The sequence below is a fragment of the Rhineura floridana genome, chromosome 4, assembly GCF_030035675.1.
Source record: "Rhineura floridana isolate rRhiFlo1 chromosome 4, rRhiFlo1.hap2, whole genome shotgun sequence".
Lineage (NCBI taxonomy): Eukaryota > Metazoa > Chordata > Lepidosauria > Squamata > Rhineuridae > Rhineura > Rhineura floridana.
This window is the reverse complement of record NC_084483.1, coordinates 63832841-63850015: the sequence shown is the minus strand read 5'-3', so window position 1 is coordinate 63850015 and position 17175 is coordinate 63832841. Positions and strand designations below refer to the sequence as shown.

The window sequence follows — 17175 nt, the reverse complement described above, 5'->3', positions numbered from 1 at the left end:
TAGACTTTTTCCATGTGAAGTGAATTGCTGAAGTAAAAACTACTACAAACAATTACTGTAGGCCACTTAGGAGTATAAACTTTGGTTCCATAACCTTTTAAGCTTCTCACTGCTGCCACCACATCCAACTCTTCCTGCTCTGCATAAACTCAAGTTGGATTGCTGTTTTACGCTGCAATCCTAACCACACTTCTGAGTAGACATGTTAAGGTTTATGCTGTTGGAATCCTTGTTATATTGATAAAATGTATTTTCCGAAATCCATACAATAGTGTTATCAGCATTTAAACCAGGGGTTCTTAAAAGTGGATAGATTTCAGGATGGGGGCAAAATTATATCTTTATTATTTTCACTAACCTCTAGCAGTGTCTAACTGAAATTTACCATTTCCTTCAGTTATGAATGTAGGCAACAAAACACAGTAGTATTAGCAGTACCTGTGACTTTGTCACCAATAGAAATCACAGATATTTTCATATCACAGTTGTTGCAGATATCTCGAACTATTGTTTTCGCTCATCACTACTTTGAAATTACGGCAGTTATTAGACCCTCGGCTAGATTGCACATGATCTCAGTCTTCCTGTCTACAGACGGTTGTGCGATGTAGCTGGCCAACTATCAGGCAACTCTGTGCCTAGTAGTCTTTCAGCCACCAAACCAAATATTTCTTTTAACATTTTGAAGCAGGTCATTGAGGAATTGGCAGCCTCACAATTCCCCTACAGTATGCAACTGGATGAAACTACAGACATCTCTCAATGTAGCAGATCCTTTTTTTTGTTCGCTATGTGCATGCTGATGCCATCCAAGAATAATTCTTATTTTGTGACTCCCTTTTGGAAACTACAAAGGCCGTCGACGTTTTGGAAATGGTAGAAAGTTTTTCTGCCAAACAAAACTTTGACTGGAAAGAAAAGCTTCATACACTTTGCACAGCTGGAGCTCCTGCGATGCTTGGTAATACATCTGGTTTTGCTACTTTGCTCCTCACATCATTGTCACTCATTGCTTTTTACACAGACATCAGAGCTTGGAAGTAATTTGTTACAAGTAACAAATTACTTGTAATTCATTACTTTTTTGAGGAACAAGTGGGTAATTCCTTTACGTTTTGATTGTAATAGAACTTGGAGTAATTTTATTACTTCTGTGGAGTAATTGTAATGTTTCCAGCATTACGTTTGGGCATTACTTGGGGGGAAAGCAGGGGAAGTATTGTGCTCCTCTGATTTGTGGTGGAAAATCATGTGCCTCAAACTGGGTTTCTGTGCAGTGTCGCTCTTCCCTCATGCTCTGTGGGTGGGTAGGAGGTGATGAGGGAGGAGGTGGAGGGTGAGACAGGGTGGAGTGGAGAAAACAATTGTTTAAAATAATGGATGGTGGTGATGAAGAATGGAGTGGAGGGATAAAGGAGCCAGAGGGCAAGAACATGGATAAAGGAGGAGAAGGAGGTAGCAGCAGAATGGAGATAAAGAACTTTGGAGGTGAAAGGTGACAATGTGTGTGTGTGTGTGTGTTTGTGTAAATATTGTGTTTGCACTTGACACCCAAAGTGGCCTCCCACCACCCTCTCTAGCTGCTGTGCTACATTTTAACTTTTTTGCATCTCTGGGGAAAATGTTTGCTTGGGTGAGTGTCCCTTAGTTGGTGGCTGCATTTTAATGTTTTTGCATCTCGGGAAAATGTTTGCTTGGGTGAGTGTCCCTTAGTTGGTAGTCCGGGAGGTGGTTAAGTGAGAGAGATTATGCTTGCTGGCTGAGTGGGGGAGAGTTGCACTTGGTTTGACGTGCAAAGATCTATGTAGTGGTCTCTGCCTCCCTCCCCACCTCCCTTACCAGCGGAGAGACCATCATTGCTATCTTATGGATAAAAAGAATTATTCTACTACCTCTGTATGTATGTGTTTATTTTTAATGTTGTTTTAGGCTACTTAGATGTGCAGCTTAAGATGTACTTAGATCATGAAAAACTATGGAATGCTTTAAAAGAAATGGGGGTGCCACAGCATCTGATTGCCCTGATGCACAACTTATATACTGGACAAGAGGCTACTGTAAGGACAGAATATGGAGAAACCGACTGGTTCCCAGTTGGAAAGGGTGTGAGACAGGGGTGTATTTTATCATCCTATTTGTTTAACCTATACACGTAGAACATATCAAACGAAAGCGGGATTGGACCAAGATGAAGGAGGTGTGAAAATTGGAGGGAGGAATATCAATAATTTAAGATATGCAGACGATACCATACTCTTAGCAGAAACCAGTAGTGATTTGAAACGAATGCTGATGAAAGTTAAAGAGGAAAGCACAAAAGCAGCAGGACTACAGCTGTATGGATGTGAAAGTTGGACAGTTAAAAAAGCAGATAAGAGAAGGATTAACTCACTTGAAATGTGGTGCTGGAGGAGAGCTTTGCGCATACCATGGACTGCAAAAAAGACAGATAATTGGGTGTTAGAACAAATTAAACCAGAACTGTCACTAGAAGCTAAAATGATGAAACTGAGGTTATCATACTTTGGACACATCATGGGAAGATATGATTCGCTAGAAAAGGCAATAAACTTATGGGCTCCAACAGTAGGAAAGCTATTTATAAAAATGAAATAAATAGAATAATTATAAATTATTAAATAATAAATGAACAAAGGTGCAGTCTAATAAAGCCCCTGTTAGATGAAACCACAGAAACCTGATCTGTGCAGTTTCTCGTCCTCAGATGTGGTGGAAGACGTCATGCCAGCCCTATATTACACTTCAGCTGAATGTTGGAACCAGTATTTGAAACAGCATGATGTATTTTTATTTATTAATTAAATTTGTTTCCCGCCTTTCTTCCTTTGATGCTTAATCAATTTTAGCATAGCTATCTTTTGTTCCTATTTAAATAGCATTCTATTTCTAAGCAACTAACGCTGCAAGCCAAGGTTGTATACATCTATTTAAAGTAATTGGCATGCTTTCCATTTTTTAAAAAAGGTGTCAGTAATTTTTCTTCACTACGAATAATAAAATCTAGTCCTAAATGGATGGGATTCCAAACGATTTATGGAATACAGTACAAAGTTATAATTCATCAGTATACAAAAATTATTTGTCATTTTATCGCATGAGTAGGCAATGACATGGCAAAAAAAGTTTGAGTAGCTGTCTGTAACAAGATGGTCCATATCTGCCTGTCCCAAGATTGAATTATAGGATATGTCTGGCTTTTCCAGCAGGCGATTTCTACTTTTTGCACTTGTCAACTGATGAGAAATTGTTTATTGGTATACATGCCCTTACAGCTTTCAACTCTGTTTTCAAAACCTCTTAATAACTGAATATGACACCACATATCATTGAGGATTGTGCATTCATCACAGCCGTTCTTACAAGTGCTGGATCTGAGGTTAAATTTTGTGTGTGTGTGTATCTCATACAGGACTAACAAGTCACCTAGTTAAAATGTTATGATTTCTGTCTTTCTAGTCCCAGGTAGAATGAATTACCCTTTGTTTTACAGCAAATAAAATAAAAAAAGTTTCATTTTAATTGCTTGAATCGTAGGGTAGGCTTGGAGTGGTTTAACATCAAAATCTGATCTACTGTGTTAAAAGCTGATGATGCCTGCTTGACATTTGCCCATGTGCAAGCTTGTCTGAATTGATGTGATTCTGTTTGCTCAGTTTAACTTCTTTAAGGGAAGATAAAAGAATGTTTACTGGAAGAAAAGCCTGACATGGAACCTGAAAACTCTTTGTTGGCAGGAAAAGGGACGAAGATAGGGAAGCCCTGATTAGGAAGATGAATCGGAGGAGAGCCCAGGAGACTGGAGAGTCTAGGGAAGTCAAAGCCAAGATGGCTAATGGAAGAGGGCATTAGGGTGGTTGAACAGCAGTGATGTGGGGTGGAAAGTTTTCTATTTATAAAAAATGCTTATTTGATGAAATCAATTAGTAATACAATAGAATATCAAATTGGACAGTTTCAAATTTATAATTAACGTTTTTTCCAAGTGATTATTCCTAGCAAGCACATATATTAAACAGAGATGGCCAGACCATAGCTTTGGAGCCTCGTGTGGCTCACTGATAGTTCAACAGAAGTTAATGAACCAACAAAGATGCCCCCCTTCAAGGCAGAAATTCTCTGGCAATTTCAGAAAGGATCTTTATTTCTTCAGAAGGGATCTTGTGTGGTACGTTTGTGCTAGCAACATCACCCTGCAGGATACTCTTTGTAATCTGATGACATTTACTGTGGCATCTAATCCAACATCTAATTCTACTGTTCACAAAAGGGTCCTGAAAAAGCATGACATCATTGTGCAATAAGAAATGCAAGTATGAAGAAGAAAAGAGAAGTTTATGCCAGAATAGATTTTGCTTTCGCTATTTGAGACGGCAAACCATTGGGTCTTGTGTGCAAAGCATTGCTCACTTACAACTAAAAACAGATCACAAAAGTCTAGCTATCCTTCTTGATCATCAGAATTAAGGAAAAACAACCTAACCACATTAAAATCATGCCTAAGCAGTCAAGAAATACTATTTTTGTTATTCACCAGAGAAGCTGACATTACAAGAGAGGTGTCATGCACTAGGACCTGGAAGACCAGGGTTCAAATCCCCACTCAGCTGTGAAGGCTTCTGGGTGGTGACCTTGGGCCAATCACAGCCTAACCTACCTTGGAGGATTGTTGTGAGGATAAAAAGGGGGGGGAAGAGAACCACATGTGCCACCTTGAGCTCCTTGCAGGAAAGGAAGAATATAAATGTTATACTAAAAAGGGGTTAGGCAAATAAATGGAGCATCAAGCTATCAATGGTTCCTAGTCAGGATGGTTGTGTACTGTCTCTAGTATCAGTATCCAGAAGTATGCTGAAAACCACTTGCTGGGGAACAAAAAAAGGGGGAAATGCTCGTCCTGCTTTATGGATTTTCCATAGGCATCTAATTGGCCTCTGCGAGAACAGGATGTTTGATTAGATGGGACTTTGGTCTGATCAATCAGGTCTCTTCTAATGTTTGTTTGTGACATCTTAGGGTAGAGAATGAAGAATATACAGTGATACAGAATGAATGACAGTGATCAGCTGGAGCACAGCGGCTGAAGCTCCCTGCACTACAGCTGATCGCTGATCGCTCCACTGGCGCCGCCGTATTAGTGGAACGCTGAAAAGCGGGGCCCTACTGTAATCAAGCAGATGTCGGATACTTGAATGAGTCTCTAGTTCTTGCTGGCAGTTTAAGTGGTAATACTTCTTTGCAAGATTGTTTGCATTTCTAATTAAAAGCTGAAGGTTAAGTTTCAGTTGGCTGAAGATCTTTTGTTAAACTCAGTGTGTTTTACAAGTAAGCACCATTGAGGTCAATGGAACTTACTCCCAGGTAACTATGCATAACAGATATATACAGCTGCTTGCATTTTTTGACTCTTTGAGGCATGGCTATGTACTCTCATTGGAGGTATAGCTAAGGGACCTGTCATGATGAGCTCCTTGCACTTCAAAATTTACCGCTACTCCACTGAAATCCATGCTCTGATGGAGAATGTCAAGAATTTTAGATACAAAGTGTTTGCAATTTTAGATACAAAGAATGCAAAACCACACACCAGAGAATTTTGTCTCCCCTATCAGGACTGATGTTGCAAACAATGCAGAATTATCAAAAGAATTTTCTAGCATTCAGTCTTGCTCTATGTGAATCTGTAGTTATGGAAAAGAAACCTCAACTTGCAGTTTTCCCCCCAGCAGATATAATTGTGAAAGAAGAAATGATGGAGTTAGTGCCACTAAAAGAAACATCCATTGTGTTGATGTAAAACATTGACAGATGCATATGTACTACTGGATAACGTTGTAGGTTTTGCAACAGATGGAGCTGCTTTAGTGATGAAAGATAGGCCTTGTGCTCTTGAAAAGTGATTCCAAATTTCAAGATTTTCCATATTCCTTGCATCCTCCATTGTGAATATTTTATTGGAAAATATTTCAAATTTGAATATGTTATGAAATTGTAAAAGTCATCTGCATGAATGGTAAAGCTCTTAGTTCAAAACTTTATTTGAAGAATTAGATCTGGAAGACAAACAAACGGATGCCTCCACTGTGTTGTAAGGTGGTTAGCACGCTTAAATACTTTTTCAGAAATTTTGCAGCCTGTCCATGCTATTCACATAGAAGAAGTTGAATTCCCAATGAATGGTGAAGAATGGCTGCAGGAACTGTTTTTTTATTACTTTGGGTGGGTGATGTTATATAGCATCCAGATAAGATAATTTCTGATCTTTCACAGTCTTCAGTTACTGCAGAGAAACAAAGGGCTGGTTCACACTGGAGCTGTACTCTGTTTCAAAGGCAAAGCTTTTCTCATTGCGATGGCATTTAGAGGTTCACACTTCTTAACTTATATGAGCTGTCAATCCACTGTTTTGCGTTCATACTGAAAGGGAAGGGTTAATCTCACAGCTTCCTAATGACCATGCTCTCTTAAGGTCAAACTATCTCTTCCTCTGGTTACCTTGGCAACCAGTTTGTTCCAGAGTAAAAAAAAAAAAAAGAGAGAGAGGAGGGAGTGGGCGTGGACTCACCAAAACATTGGAGCTAAGCGTCTACAAGCCCCTAGACCTAGAGATACAAAGCGCAGACGGGTTTTCCTTCCCTTTTTGGATTAAAATTGGATTGATTTGCTTCGGATTTAAGGAAGAAAGCAGCGACTTGCCTTCCCATGGGCTGAAACGTCATGTAAACTTAGCAAATTTAACAGGCGTGGGAGTAGGATGACCGTGTCCCTGAAATGAAAGTCACAAACTCCAGGAATAGAGATCTAAATTGTAAGGACTGCTTAATTAATGGCTGAGTTTGGAGCCTTGCTGCTGCTGTTAAATGATGTTTATATGCTGCTTTATAACCAGAGTTATGAGGTTAACCAAAGTTATTGTGGCTTACAATAAAAATGTTAAAAGGCAATCCATCCAAACCATAACAATACAACTGTAGTGTAAAATTAAGTAATAGATGATAAATCAATAAAATCAATTGAAAACAGCAAAATTCTGAAGCTGCACAAGCTGATCTTTAAAACTTCAGAGTTCCAAATCCTGCAATTTGAGATCTTGTTTTTTCCTTGTAAAGCTGTTATGATTGATGTGATTAATGATCGCTGACCAATTTCCCCAAACTGTGTCTATGGAAACATCTGCTATAGAAATTATTGCAACTTCAGGACAACCTGACTCTAAATATGATGCATAAATAAGAGTCAGCAATAGAGTTCTGAAAGCAAGTGCCAGGAACAAGTATACTCAGCAGATAGAAACTGGCCTGCGACTTATTTCAGGTTTTGGCACAACAGAACAGTGAATTGCTGTTCCATGTGATGAAGACCCAGAATCTCTAATTAGCTGTGATATGATACACAAAATGTAATCATTTGACATAATTAATATAAAATTCTATTTAATGTGTATATAAAGGATGTGCACATCTTGTGGCTGCTGAACTTTTGAAGGTTGCATGTGGCTTGGAGGTCTGAAACTTTGGCCACCCCATTTTAAGCCTGCTTATAAATAAATAGCAGGGCAGAGGGTTAAATTTTAAATAAAGGTACTTATAATCTAAACTGTTAAATGTGACCCAGTTTAGGGATTTTGGAAAGTTTCCTGTTATTTCTTTTTCCCTAGAAAATCCACATCACTTGAAGGAAAGAAAAATGGGCAAGACTTGGAGCTCCTTCATGTAGTTAAGGAGAAGGGAGGTTGGAGGCTACAGTAAGCTGATCATGCTGTTTGTGGGAAGGGGAAAGCGAGTATGTTTTAGAGATGAGAAGGAATGCCAGTGGAATGGCAATCTACTTGCATAAGCAGTGTAATATTGGATAAGGGCACTTTTAGAAATTCTAGTGGTGGCTCCTATGAGTAGAGATTTCCATATCCCCAGTGCTGTCTCTGGGATTCTGGTGAGAATCCTTTTCTGGTATTATCTTTTATCCAAGTAAACAGAGCACAGGAAGAATTATTTGCAGAAATGAGACAGCTGATCAGGGAGGGATGGGGCACCTCTGCCCCTACAGAAGTTGTTAGAATATAATTCTCAGGATCCCAGACCATTGGCGCTGATGGGAGCTGGAGTCCAAAAAAACATCTGGAGGGTCACAGGTTCCCCATCTCTCTGACATTCGGAATTAGTTCTATTTTGCTGCTTATTATTTTCAAACTGAGATGTCACTCCAGGTTGTCATCTACTAAATGATTTCTGATTAGCCCACTTATATTAAAATTTAGTTATTTATGTGTCATCTTAAACTAATTTGGACCCAGGGTGAAAGTCCATGCAGGAGACCTTCCAATTTTATTCACCTTTCTTTTGCTTCTCATTCTCTTTCCCAATAGCCTTCTGGGGAATGTACTCCCCCTCTCTCACATTCTCTAGAGTCCTAGGGTTAAAGCAGATGAGACTGTCCCTTATCATCCCTGCAAAGAACCACACAACTGTTTACTGATTTTGTTTGGCATGTTGATTGGGAATCCCTTACTTTGAACCACATTTTGCATATTTTTCTGCAGTTCAATTTGAGTTCAAAACCTGGATTGAGTTTTGATTAATATGTGAGGGGAATCTCTTTGCAGGTTTAGTTTCACTCCCTGAATTGTGGCAGTGGTGACTGGTTTTCTGACTGGTCCACAGTCATGAGCAGCCACAAGGCTGGGTGTTAGTAGCTCCTGTGTACATCTGCATGAAAGCAAGAAGTGGGACTGTGCCAAGTTGCCTTGTCCTTGACATTGTAGGCTCCATCTCTAGACCTTCCTTCAGTGACCAGAGGCACAACATGAACATCTGCACAGGAGGTATCTTGTAATTGTGTGTGCAAAGGCTTCCCTGGGATCTGGAACCCTGAACATTTAAGGTTCCAGAATACAGGAAAGCCCTCTCCCCTTACACAGTGTCAATACTTACTGGGAAATTCACCATCTTTCCCTCTCCTTCCCTCTGCCCCTACCTCTACTTGACTTACCAAATGTGGGCAGAGAGAGGTTCTGGTGGAGAAAGGAGGAACAGCTGCCGACTCGCCCTCCCGCCTGCCACGGAGGAGCCCTGCCCGGGTTCACCCCCCCCAAGGACAGTAACATCTTCATTTGGGGAGGGGGGCTGCGGTGGGCGCTGCCGTTGGAGCGAGCCGAGGGAGGGCTGAGTGGCGATGCGGTTGCCGGAGCCTTTTACCCGCCTGCCCAGGGAGAAGTCGCTGCCTAAGCCCCGGCCGCTAACACGGTGGGAGCAGATCCCAAACTCGAAGGAGTCTGCCTGACACGGAGGTCTAGGACGAGGCAGTGTAGGAGTGGCGGAGGCGCTGGGGTTACCCCTGTCGGGACTGGCTCCACGGGGTGTCTGACTCGGTGGGCCCGCGCGAGGACCAGTTCGCCAAGCGGCGACAGGAAGGGCGTGAGAGAGTCGCACGTGGCTGCCTCGGGGCTCGGCGCGTGCCCGTTGTGGTGGAACGCCGATGGAGCTGCACCCAACGGGCTACCAGGATCGGGTTGAGTTGAGCCGCGTCATCGTCATCGCCCGTGCCTGCGCCCCCACCATCTCCTGTGGCCGCTTCTAGCCTCGTCTTCCTAAGGAGCCCTACGCCCCATAAAGCGCTACTGCTGAAGGAAAGAGGCGCCGTTTGGGGCTAGTTTTTGGGAGTTCTCGAAGGGAAGAAGAACTAGCAGTTGAGCTAGCCCGGAATTTCGGCAGTAAAAAGTAACTTCTGGATTTGACCCGCTTCGTCAACAGACAGCTTCAAGAGCAATAAGGCATCTTGCTGTAGTTTGGGGCGGGGTGGCCTGCCTGATAGGTGGCCGGGAGGTGGGCCATGTGCAGACCAGAGGGGGGTAACGTGGGGAGGGTGGGAGGCCATGAAATTAAAAGGCTAGGCGGCAGATGCTGGAAAGGTGCACGTGGCAGGCCACGCCAGTTTAGGGGAACAAGGGATAGATGCTTAATATCCATCCCCTGTTCCGGGCCTGTCCATAACCAGAAGATAATTGGGGGAAGCAGGACTCCATCCGACCTTCGACTGCTGCTGTGTAATGCCAGGTCTGTGGCGCAAAAAACAACGCTCATTCATGATATTTTCCTGGATGAGAGCGCAGACCTGGCATGTATCACGGAGACCTGGCTGGATGAGGCCTCAGCTCCTACGCTTGAGGCCATGTGTCCAGCTGGTTTCCAATATGCACAGCAGCCGAGGGTTGGTAGGCGGGGAGGGGGAGTGGCAGTCATCTATCGGGGGTCTTTGGTTTTCGCCAGGCCCCCTCTCCATGAGACCAAGTTTGTTGACTGCATGTACTGGAGGTTGGGCCCAAAGGGCAGTTTAGGGATTCTACTTGTGTACCGCCCACCCCGCTGCGCAGTAGACTCCCTGACCGAGGTGCTCGAGGTGGTCTCGGGTGTACGGATGCTCTCCCCCAACCTATTGGTTTTGGGGGACTTCAACGTGCACGCCGAGGCCATCCTCACTGGGGCCCCTCGGGATTTCATGGAAACCATGGCTTCCTGGGAACTGCACCTTAATAATATAGGGCCAACCCATGTAGCCGGTCATGCTCTTGACCTTGTGTTTGTCTTGGGAGGGGAGGGAAGTGCTCTGGAAATGGGGGCTGCTTCTTCCAGTCCCGTGTCATGGTCAGATCACTACCTGGTGAGAATAGACCTCTCAATGCCACACACCCTCCGCAGGGGACAAGGACCTATTGGGATGGTCCGCCCCAGACGCCTGATGGATCCTAATGGATTCCTGAATGCGCTGGGAGATTTGGAGCTGGCTGAAGGGCGCCCGGTCGAAACCCTGGTGATGGAGTGGAACAGGGAGATCACTAGGGCAATAGACCCGGTGGCTCCGAAACGTCCTCTCCCCTTGAATAGAACTCAGATAGCACCCTGGTATACACCACGGTTGCAGGGTCTGAGACAGGAGGTGAGACGACTAGAGCGCCAGTGGCGGAAATCTTGCTCTGAAGACGATCGGACACTGGTTAGAGCAGCAATAATGGCCTACCAGGTGGCAACAAGGGCAGCAAAGAGGGAATTCTTTGCTGCCTCTATTGCGTCAGCAGAGTGTTGTCCCAGGAGGTTGTTCCAAGTGGTCCGAAGCCTGGTCGGTCCAGTTGCTCAGGAACCCATGGAGCATTCTAAAGCCTCCTGTAACATATTTGCCAAACACTTTGCCGATAAAATCGAGCGCTTGAAGAACATGATTCCGTACGCCGTGGACACAGGAAGTGAGCCAGAGTCGGCCAGTTGCATTCCGGTCCAATGGGAATGGTTTCAGCCTCTTCCTTCTGAGGAAGTGGACAAGGTGCTCTCTACTGTGAGGCCAACCACCTGTCTGCTGGATCCTTGCCCTTCATGGCTCATTATGAGCTGCAAAGAGAGACTGGGCGAAGGGATCAAGGCAATGGTAAATGCATCCTTGGAAGAGGGTACAATGCCATTAGCCCTCAAGGAGGCAGTAATAAAGCCCATCTTGAAAAAGTCCTCCTTGGATCCCCATGTGTTGAACAACTTCCGCCCAGTCTCAAATTTACCATTCTTGGGCAAGGTGATTGAGCGAGTGGTGGCTACACAGTTACAGAGACACTTGGATGAAGCAGATTATCTAGATCCATTCCAATCAGGTTTCAGGACTGGACATGGAACTGAAACAGCCTTGGTCGCCCTGGTGGATGATATGAGGAGGGCACTGCATAGGGGAGAATACACCTTCCTTGTCCTCCTGGACCTCTCAGCGGCTTTTGATACCGTCGACCGCGGTATCCTTTTAGATCGCCTGGAGGGATTAGGAATAGGGGGCACGGTTTTACGATGGCTCCGTTCCTATCTCTCAGACAGGCAACAACGGGTAGCATTAGGGGATGAGGTTTCAGACCCTTGGCCTCTCAATTGTGGAGTGGCACAGGGTTCTATCCTCTCCCCTATGCTATTTAACATCTATGTAAAGCCGCTGGGGGGCATCATCAGGAGATTTGGGTTGCAGTGTCACCAATATGCGGATGACACTCAGCTCTATCTCTCATTTAAGTCCTCACCAGAGTTGGCTGTGGATACCATGTCCAAGTGCCTGGAATCCGTAGGTGGATGGATGGGAAGGAATAGGCTGAAGCTGAACCCCGATAAGACCGAGGTGTTACTTGTGGGAGATAAGAGAAGGTTGGGGGACATAGACCTGGTGTTGAATGGGGTAAAGTTGCCCCTGAAAGACCAGGTTAGCAGCCTTGGGGTCATTCTTGACTCCCAGCTGTCCATGGAGGCTCAGGTTTCGGCAGTGAGCCGGGCAGCTTGGTATCAACTTCATCTGATACGGAGGCTGCAACCCTACCTTCCTCTCCACCTGCTCCCACGTGTGATACATGCCCTGGTCTCCTCTCGCTTAGACTACTGTAATGCGCTCTACGTGGGGTTACCCTTGAAAACGGTCCGGAAATTACAACTGATACAGAATGCGGCGGCACGTTTGATTAAGAACAGCCGTCGCCGTGACCATATCACCCCAGTGTTAGAAGATCTACACTGGCTACCAGTTGTTTACCGGGCCCAATTCAAGGTGTTGGTACTGACCTTTAAAGCCCTATACGGTTTCGGCCCAGTTTATTTGAAGGAGCGCCTCCAGCATCACCAATTATGCCGCCTGACGAGATCAGCCACACAAGACCTTCTCTCGGTCCCGCCGGTCAAAACAGCGAGGCTGGTGCGGACCAGAGAGAGGGCATTTTCGATTGTGGCCCCGACCCTCTGGAATTCCCTTCCTTTCGATCTGCGCCGTGCCCCCTCCCTGACAGTTTTCCGCCGAGCCCTGAAGACCTGGCTATTCAGGCAGGCCTATGGGATCTCTGGGGTGGATTAGTTTTAATGTTGTTTTAACTGGAAGAGGGATTTAGATAATTATTGACTGTGGTCCTCTTTGTTTTTATATTGTATTTTATTATGTTGATGTTGATGTACGTCGCCTAGAGTGACCGTTCATTCAGTCAGATAGGCGACTCAAAAATAAATTTTTATTATTATTATTTTTAAAGTTTGTGAAAATACATTTTCTGTTGAAGGGCAAAATGAAGGATGATTTTGTTTGGCATGTTGATTGGGAGGCACTTGCATTTGATTGTGCTGGTTTGTGCCTTAGAAATACTTACTTGCATCTTAAGGAATCATATGTTGATGTTGGGAGCAAATTTAAAACACCTGAGTCTAGTTCTTCAGTAACACAACCAGCAGTCATTTGTATACCACAGACAGACCAGGAGAATGCTTATGTGATATGCAGTGCTCATTTGACTGCATGGTCACTGAATTGTGTTTAAGAAGAGGTGATTGTAGCATGTTCCAGAAAATCAATACAAATATTTAGTCATCTGGACTGTGTTTTGCTTTGGGGATAAGAAGATGCCTAGAAATGCTTGCAACCAGCACATTAAGGAAAAATTGAGCTAGCTTTTGATTGCTTGGCAATAACAGCGAGATAGCGATTGCAGAGAATGCCTTGAATGAGAAACCTTGTTGACTTTATTATACTGAGGAGCTCAGCTTCGTTGTGCTTTCAGGTTTAATTACCATGAATCACCACAGCAAAATGGATTTTATTTTCACTTTATTCTTATCAAAAGAACCTCTTGCTGAAATTTTGCTTCTAAGCACACTTACTGGAAAGGGTTACTACAGGCTCAAGGGAATAATTTGTGATTCTTATTGTAGGGTATATGTGAGAGCCCATACCAAGAGCATGTTTTCATTACGGGTAGAGCAATCCAATTCATGGGAAGCCACCAGAAAGGGTGCCAGCATAAAAGGAGCCAGTGGAAAGCTCTGTGGCATCCAATGGCTGGGCCAGCGGATCGCCAGCTCAGCCAGAAGAGTTGCATGCAGGGACCAGAAAGCAAGAGCCTCCACTACCAAATACTCTTACGGGGAGTAAGAGCCTCAAAATGCTAGTCTGCTCATCTGCAGCATGCAGACACAGGAGCATGCAGACACAGCAGGGAAAAAAGCAGCTGCCGGTGGAGTGCTCATTGCAATGGCAGCAGCAACAGTCAACCCAGGGGAACACGGGATGCACCCCAGGCAGTCTGCTAGTGTTTGCCACAAACAGCCAGTAACCCCACACGTAGTCCCTGAGAAGCACCCTGAGATCGGCAGCAGTGGAATGCACACAGACACACATGCTCCATGGAGTCAGGGTGACTGTGCGGCAGCCACAGCAGCAGACACCCTGGCGGCAGAGCACAGCCCCCCCCTCAGCATGCAAGCCCAATGCCCTCTCTGCCAATTGCCAGCATGCACACGCAGGCAGTGCGACACAGTGCAACCAGGTAAACAAACACTTGGGGGCGATGCCCGCCACCCCTCCACCAATTGCCAGCATGCACACGCAGACAGCGTGACACAGCACGACCAGCTAAACAAACGCGGAGGCCACCACCACGCAAACACCCCCATTGTACCCACAGCCACCTGTCACCCCAAAGAAGATACACCACACACAGAAAGATGCAGAAAGAATGTTTATTGAAAGGCACCAAGCACAGACACATTACCACAGCCCCTCCACAGAAAGCAGCTGGGGAGGAAAACCCCCATGCCCACCCCAAACATACCATGGAACATTGTCACTGGTGTCTCAGGCTGGGGTGGCCTCACTGGTGGGCACCCCATGCCACCATTGCCCCCTCCTCATTCCCCTAGGCAGGGACAGTGGGACCCCATCCACCTCCTGCAGCCGTCCACCACACACCCGCACCGTGTGTCCACAGGCATGGCAAATCCCATTGCCCTGCACAGCCTCCAGCAAGGCACGGAGGAGGTGGGGGGTCATTACAGATACCTCTGCTGCCACCACCACTATGTCTTTTTGCATCTGCTATGTGCTCCGGTGGGGCTCCTCTGACTGGCTCAGGGGATCCACCACATCCCCATTGATAGATGCCTGCACATCCCAGATGACTGCTGTCACTGCCCGCAGCTGCGTGGCCACTTCCCCAACACCCTCGCGATGGCGTGCACCGCAACTGCTGAGGTGCCCAGCCTCACAACGGCCATCTTCCATGCAAGCCTACAGTGCAGCCGCTGTGTGCGGAAGCAGCTGCGCAAGGTGAGGGCCCTTGCGCATGGGCACAATCACTCCCCCTCTTCCAAACCAGCATCCTCCATGGCACCCATTCCCTCCCTCTCATCCTCTTCTTCCTCCTCCACGACCACACCCTCCTCAACCCAAATATTCAGTGGGCTGCTGGGATGGCTGAGGCAGCCTGTGAAGGGGGAGGTGTGTCTGGGGCAGCATCCAGACCTCCGTGGTGGGGATAGGGGTGGCAGAGCTCTGTGAGGTAGAGTGCCTTCCCCAACTGACCTTGTTTGTAAGTTCCCTTGCCGTTTCCCTATGGGTGTGCATGGTGGCGATGCTGCCTGCCTAGAGCTGCGGTGCTGCTGCTGGTGGTAGATACCTGTTGGGCGTGGAAACTACAGAGAGTGGTGTTAGCATATTGGGCGTGTTTCCTCCCCCTTTCTGGGGAGGGGTGGACCTTGTGATAAAAGTGCCAAGTGTTCATGGAATGTGTCTCCCCAGAGCAGCGTGCCCTTTTCCTGAGTGCCCTGAGCCCCTCTGCCGAGCACAACGTCTCACCATTGGGAGACCAACCTGCAGCACACCATATTATACGAGTGAGTGTGTGGAGTGGGGAGGGGCTGGGGCATGCTTGGTTTAAATCCTGTCACGGCTGCTGCTTGATAGGCCGCGAACTCCGCCATATCCAGCAGGCTGTTTCAGACAGGTAGGGTGGGGCTGGCCAGTGTGCCTGGGCCTGATCGGAGGGGGTTGGGCCCTCCCCATTGCCTTCCATTGTAAATGTTTCCTTAGGCCAGCCTTTTTCCCGGCATAACTTATCCCCGATTCTGGGCCTTGGAGGCTACCCTGAACATGAGTTAGATGTGGCCCCTTCTCCGACACGCTCCTGGAATGCCCCCTTTCCAGCCCTTCCCCCATAGCTGAGCTGGGGTGAGGGTCTTCTGCAGACAGAGCCCGGCTGAGCCAAGACCCTGCCAGCTCAACTGGGGGTCTGCCATATCCAACTCCCCTCATCCTGGCTTAAATACTAGTTGGATTGTGCCCTTTGTTCTAGTAAACATATGTACAAAGTATATATTTCTTTTTAAAATATACAGTTTAAAAAGTGGCTGCCCCCAAAGGTTTCAGTCATTTTTTTAATTTTTAGTTTATTTACTTTAGTACATTCTATCCCAATTATGCATGCTGAGGCAACAGTTAGTTTTGTATACAGGCATACCCCGCTTAACGTCGCTTCACTTAATGTCGCCTCGCTATAGCGTATATGCTCCGTATGTCTGTATTTCTCCAGAAACACAGCTAGCAACCCACTTACAGGGTTAGGGTTAGGGAGAGGCACGGCAGCGCAGCAGCAGAGGCTTTAGCACGTGGGGGTGGAAATAGAGCGATCGCGCCACCGCAAATCAGCTGGGAGGCGCAGTCGCAATCAGCTGGGAGGCACGGCAGCGCAGCAGCAGAGGCTTTAGCACGGGGCTTTGAGGCTCCGCATGAAGGAGAGGGAAAAAAAGTTTTAAAAGGTAGTGCTTCACTTTAAGGACATTTTTGGTTTACGTACTCGCTCTGGTCCCATTGAGTACGTTAATGCGAGGTATTACTGTATGCAACTTCACTTACTTAATGACACCAGTTTTATTTTGTATACATACAGCATTTTCTTTTTTACCAACATTTTTATTGAAAAGCTATAAAGACTTACAAACAATGTATAAGAAAAGGTGAAGTAGAAACATACAGCAATTTCTTAATAACATCATTAAGTGATTCATGGATCAGATGATGCAAGTCTGAGTGAAAAAGATTCAGCCATAATATTGGAAAGGAAGATAATCCCCTCAGTGTTGCAGATTTTACTGAATGGTGTTGTCTAGTGCCTTGTGAATTAAGAGCTGAGAGAGCAAGTTGATTTTCTCTGAGTTAGCAAAATTTCAATCAAATTGTCACCCACAGTTTCACTTATAGGGGGAAAATGTTTTCAGAAATTGTATGAGTGACATATTGATACGTCTTTCTTTGAATTTTGCTCATAATGCTCCATAACTGGAGTTCATTATGCCTAGGTGCTTTGAATTTACTTTTAGGTCTGACCAATCA

General features: G+C 45.6%; 1 pseudogene; it reads left to right on the top strand.

Annotated features, from left to right (window-relative positions):
• Window positions 1-9189: 9189 nt before the first annotated feature.
• On the top strand, window positions 9190-9786 carry LOC133384143 (ribosome biogenesis regulatory protein homolog; annotated as a pseudogene).
• The last annotated feature ends 7389 nt before the right edge of the window (window positions 9787-17175 follow it).